This window comes from Miscanthus floridulus, chromosome 16 (assembly GCF_019320115.1).
Source record: "Miscanthus floridulus cultivar M001 chromosome 16, ASM1932011v1, whole genome shotgun sequence".
Taxonomy (NCBI): domain Eukaryota; kingdom Viridiplantae; phylum Streptophyta; class Magnoliopsida; order Poales; family Poaceae; genus Miscanthus; species Miscanthus floridulus.
This window is the reverse complement of record NC_089595.1, coordinates 95,324,568-95,330,594: the sequence shown is the minus strand read 5'-3', so window position 1 is coordinate 95,330,594 and position 6,027 is coordinate 95,324,568. Positions and strand designations below refer to the sequence as shown.

Genomic DNA, 6,027 nt, shown 5'->3' with positions numbered 1-6,027 from the left:
GAACGATTCAGTTTCTCGATGGAAAACTAAACTCTAAATAAAAACCCAATTGTGTAGCAGCGGCGATGGCTGTGTTTATAGTCTAAGACTCAACCTAGGGTTAGGGACGGCCAGGGGTTGGGCGCCCACAACTTGGGCTTAAGGCCCGACACGATACATGGCCAAGTTGGCCCAAATAGGTGACGCAGCACCTTGCCGTGGTCACACAGAATGATCCACGGACCTTCTAGAGCTAGGACCAGATCCAAAACGACGGCGTCATCGTCCCCTTTCCAATGCATCCAAGAACGGCCCGTTTCGATGTCGTATGAGAAAGTTATGACCGAAACAGTGACGACGTGTCTGCTGAATCCGAGGGCGACGTGGCAGCTGAGTTGAGAACGAATTGCAACTTGGGGAAGACCATGGCGTCGGTGTGTCCAGCGTGGCAATGTCCTCATCACTAGTCGAGTCCAGAGAGCTCCCAGAGCCACTCTAGGTCGATCAAACCGGACACGGAAGACGTAGCGCCCGGTTGAGTCTAGAGAGTTCCCAGAGCCGCTCTAGGCCGACCAGACATGTTCGGTCACACCGGACCAGACGCTCTCAGAGTCCGATCAATTATAGTGCTGAAACCTGAGAGTTGTTGGTTCACACTGGACGCGTCCGGTGTGGCGATCGGACGCGTCTGGTCGCTTCTCTACAAACCTAAACCAAGCAAACTCACATTGACCAAATGCTGAACAGTAACTCCTCAGCGTCCGGTCACTCCATTGAGCCAGAGTCCGGTCATTAATACCAGACGTGTCCGGTCACTCTGTGACCAGCGCGACTAACTCCTTTTCAACTCTATCTTCTTTAACCTTACTCAATTGTGCCAACCACCAAGTGTATCACCTTGCGCACATGTGTTAGCATATTTTCACAAATGTTTTCAAGGGTGTTAGCACTCCACTAGATCCTAAATGCATAAGCAATGAGTTAGAGCATCTAGTGGCACTTTGATAACCGTGTTTCGATATGAGTTTCACCCCTCTTAATAGTACGGCTATCAAACCTAAATGTGATCACACTCATTAAGTGTCTTGACCACTGAAATGAAATGGCTCCTATCACATATACCTTTGCCTTGAGCCTTTCATTTTTCTCTTTCTTCTTTTCAAGTCCAAGCACTTGATCATCACCATGGCATCACCATCATCATGTCATGATCTTCATTTGTTTCACCACTTGGAATGTGCTACCTATCTCATGATCACTTTGATAAACTAGGTTAGCACTTAGGGTTTCATCAATTCACCAAAATCAAACTAGAGCTTTCAGGTGCGGCAGTGCTGGCGGCGCCCTGGCTTGAGAGCGGTAGAGAGAGAGGAAGAGAGAAAGGAAGGGAGGGCCCATACGTAAGACAGGGCTTGGTGCCAATAACCACGGCGCCAAGCTCGGCGCCAAGATCTATGATGCCAAGCTCGGCGCTAAGATTTATGGCGCCAAGGTGCCTGCCAAGTCGCCGCCACGTCTGCGCCGCGCCCAAGACCTAGGCGCCAAAATCTATGGCGCCGAGACGTGTAAGCTCGGCGCCACCAACGATGGCGCCGAGCTAAGGGTCCAGATTTTGAAAGCATACCTCTAGGGGTATATTTGTGAAATTTTTTCAAAAAAGGGCTAAAAAATAAAAAAAATTGGTCAGTCAGATGGATAGTCAAGGAATGCGTTGGTGTTATACGAGATGTGATTTCATTTTCGGCCCATGTCGATGTGGGAGCACTCTCGAGTTGGAAGTAGCGCTCGGCGTGGACCGTGGAGCGTTCTATTTTTGGAAGGTTTTGGTTTCAATTCAAAATTTGAATGGGACGCATGGTTTCGTCGCTCCAAAAGGCCAGAGAGTTGGAGGGAGGAGAGCTAAGCAAAATTGATTTTTTCATGAAGCACGTGGTTATTTCAATCGCTGCAAAAGACAAAGAAATTGGGAAGGCAGTGAGTGAAATAGGAAATCGATATTTGAAGAAAGTGTATGTTTTTGTGTTGGGCCTTTTACATTCATACCTCTACTTTAGAGGTTAATAGTATTTTCACCAATTTTTTAATTTAGCAATTTTAACCCTACTTTTTTAAGCCAAAGATCGAGTGCTGTTTGGATGGAGTCCTGGTGCCACACAACTTGGCCATGCATTCCTCATCAACCTAGACTCTAAAATCCAACGCCTCGTATTGTTGCCCGGTCTAAACAGACTTTATCAGCTTCTAACCAAACAGGCCCTTAGTTTGCCACTATCCCGTTTGGAGGACTAACGGTGTTATTTCCTATATAGAAAGACAACTTTTCTTACGCACATTTACCTCTATTTTTTTAAAAAAAGTTAATGTTTTTGCCCCTGTTTTAACTTAATCAGAATGACTTGGACAACATTTTGACATGTGTTGGGTACTGTGCATAGCTGCACGTCTATGCTTGATTGATCAGGGAATAGCAGTAGATGATGTGATGGTGTCATGCAATGTACTCCCTCCGTCCCTAAATGTCTGTCGTTTTCGTTTTCCGAGAAACAGCTTTGACTAAATATATATTAAAAATATTAATATTTATGATACATAATTAGTATCATCGGATAGATATTTGAATCTAGTTTTTTAATAAATTTATTTGGAGATAGAAATGTTGCATGTATTTTCTATAAATCAAGTCAAAGTTATCAACATGTAAATTGTGGCGACTAACATTTAGAGACGGAGGGAGTATGTAAAAAACCAATGAACAGGGACTAGCAACATATAATGGTGGTGGTGTCCTACAGGCAGTGGCGCTCCTCCATAGTTTGATGGTGGCATGGAGACGCGGGCCTCGGGCTGGCCCTACCTACTCTATAGGCCAAGCTTATTGGGTAGCTCGGGCCACAAATCGGTTCATCATGTTGTGCCTGGCCCGATGGTCAGACACTAAGCCCTCTTTGGCATGGCCCAGTGGCCTGACATGTCATGCCTAGCTTGACGTCATCAGGTCGTGCTTTTACTAGGCCCATGCCGAAGGTCCTATTTGACCATCTATAAGCCCCTTGGGTTGGACAGTGCGATGGTCATGGAGGCCAGCACCACACGCATGAGGCCATCGAGATGGAGCTTGATGCGTGAAGCGTCCCTGGTTATCCAGGAACTCAAATGTGATACAATACTAGTCCCAGGAGGCTAGTAACACATTTATTACATCAGATAAGTCTCAGTCCAGTAATCTCGACAAGCTTGAGCAATGAAGATATGCCACGATTAGAAGTACTAGAACATAATATAAGTCCAACAGACCTAGAAACAAAAGGAATCGCAGTCAAACATCTAACGGGTCCCAATGCCACGGGCTTAGTTGGTTGTAGACACGACCTTACTCGAATGCAGCTTCGGGATTGAAGTCCGGATCTTCCTCTGTTCAACAAAGCAAGGGTGAGTATAAAGTACTAAACAAGTCCAACCTTACCCTACGGATGAGGATAACAGTACATGCATATGGATATATCAAGGATAAGATTTGGTTTTATTTGCAGAAAGCTATCTTTAGACACATGCAAGGTTTCATTTCATAAATACCTTTGCAAAAGACATATATTCTCCATATATAAGAGTAATTCCGAAAAAAGGTTTTGTCACAATTTTAAGTGTTGCTGAACACGTTGTTCCCAAAACACATGGCCGTCAACAATTTCTTTCCAAAATCACACTTGTTCATATTTTCAACCATCCTAACCCATCTAGTTGTTGAAACCAAACCATAACCCATCCGAGACCGCGGACATGGCTATCCGAATAAATTTTATACTCTACAGAGGTTGTACACTTTTACCATAAGTAGGATACTATAACTTAACACCGTCGTGCAAGCATAGATCCATCAGAGCCATTACCCTCCATAGCTGAATACTGGCGCTCACCATGGGCACACTAAGGCAACAATATCATAATACAACAATTTACAGAGCTCATTACATTCATACAATTTCTCAGTTTCTACATACATCTCTTAGTGTCCCGCTGCACACCTGCCTTCAGGTGATTGCCATACCAACTAGGGGGATTTAGACTAAGCCTTGCCACATATAAGATCGAGTGGTTGTACGATAAAGTGAGTTAGGTGAGATGAATCATCAACTCAGTCCTTAATCGAGACAAGGCGGATATCTTCACGCTTAACCACAGAAGGTACAAGCCACAACACCACGCCATCCCACAAAAGGGATCCGATCCGTCATCTCTAGGGTAATCACCATCTATAACTTGTTCATTAACCCTTTCACAATACCCACAACTTATCCTCACTATTCACACAGTTTTCATTTAAAATCGTTGTATCTGAGAAATCATAGTGATGAGTATACATGATGGGTACCAAGTCCTAAGCATACTAAATAACGATATTTGGTCATAATATATTATTTATTCCTAGGTTTGAACAAGACATTTATTGGTACTATCGATGCAAGGATGGCTATTCAAACGGATTTAGCTAAGCAGTGAAAATACCTCGTACGTATATTGTACATGCAATATTTAAAACGGCTTCTACGGGTTGTGTTTAAAAATGGGATCAATATGCATCAAAGGAGATTAGATTGGACATGCCTCCGTCGGCGTCCTCAACAAACTCCTGCTGGTAGTTCGGTCCTCAGTGTCGAACTCGCGGTACTCGTCTCCGACATCCTCGTTCTCATGCTCGTTCACTCCATCAGATAAAACACACAAACAAATACAATCAAATACTAGCACTTACTCAAATAAGCTCTAAAAATCATAAAATTTATATGGGAGATAGATATCGATTTTAGATGAATTTAGAAAGAAGAACCGATGGAATCGGAGGTGGTATGGTGGAGATACTAGCTTTGCAATGTGGCTGTCTAATTAAATTGAAGGAAAATAATGCATGCACGTGATTGGCTGAGTGGCATTTTGGACTTCACGTCATGCCCATTGGGCTGTGGGCTTAGCTCGCTGTGCATTGGCCCAAAGGAGAGAATACCAGAGGGAGAGAGACCACGGACGGGAGCACGGAACTTTCGTCGTCCGCTGCTTCCATCCGCCATGGACGCACAGTAGGAGCTCGGGAGAGCTCGGCACAGGCAAGGAGGAGACAAGGCACTGCTTGGGGAAGGTGGAGGAGGGGTCTGGGGAGGCTCACCGTCGAAGGAATCGGGAGGAGATGGCCGGGCGTCGGAGATCGACGAGACTCGGCTGCCTCTCTACAAGAACGGGGGGAGGGAGATGAGTAGCGAGGGGCTCGGGATAGCGGTGAAGAGCAGTGGTGCGGGATGACGAGCTCAGTGGAGTGGAGGGGAGGCGAGCAGCGCGTCCCTTGTATAAGCAGCTGGAGGTGGAGCTTGGCTGACCGGCACGCTCAGTACCTCGGCATGGCCGCGGCGTCATGCGCGGCAGTGGCAGCGTAACGTGCGGGAGCAACTTCCCAGAGCGATGGGATGGGATGATGGGCGGTGGCAGCTCGGTATGGCGCGGTTGCGTGAGCGTGCGGCGTTAGCGTTGCTGCGAGCTGCTAGCGTTTGCTCTGTACGTGTACTGGTGTGCAGGGTAGGCGTATGAGCTGCTGGTATTTTCTTGCTTGCTTATTGAGTGTGCTGTGTGTGTGCTGCTGCAGGGTGATGAGACGAGGCTAGCAGTTGATGGTGCGGTTGCATGTATGAGCGTGCGTTCTGCTGCTGATGGCGTGGTCCCGTTCGAGCCGTAGAATTCTTTGTATTTTAGCACCCTCGAGCTAGATTGTCACTACAATAAGTAGAATTCTTTGTATTTTAGCACCAGCGGGTGAAGCAACCTACCCGCACCTATACCCACGGGTAGAAACTTATACCTATGCCTACATCAATGGATAAAATTTCGTACCGACCTCACCCCCATCGGATACTATTCCAGTGGGTATTTACACCCGCGTGTAGGATTGTCATCCTATGTGTGGACAGCTGCGTAGCTGTGGCGGCACACCTGACGAGCGTGGGCGTGGTGGCGCAGCAGTGTTATGCCTGTCTGCGGCACAACGTGTGCGCCGTGCGCGTGCTG

The 6,027-nt window shown here is 46.5% G+C and overlaps 1 long non-coding RNA gene across 1 annotated transcript; it reads right to left on the bottom strand.

Moving 5' to 3' along the window:
- Positions 1 to 3,166: 3,166 nt before the first annotated feature.
- Positions 3,167 to 5,273, bottom strand: LOC136510014 (uncharacterized). The gene is made up of 3 exons (XR_010772586.1): positions 5,138 to 5,273; positions 4,582 to 4,679; positions 3,167 to 3,390 (listed from the first exon to the last, which is right to left on the bottom strand). It is a non-coding gene; the product is annotated as an uncharacterized lncRNA (long non-coding RNA).
- Between the last annotated feature and the right edge of the window lie 754 nt (positions 5,274 to 6,027).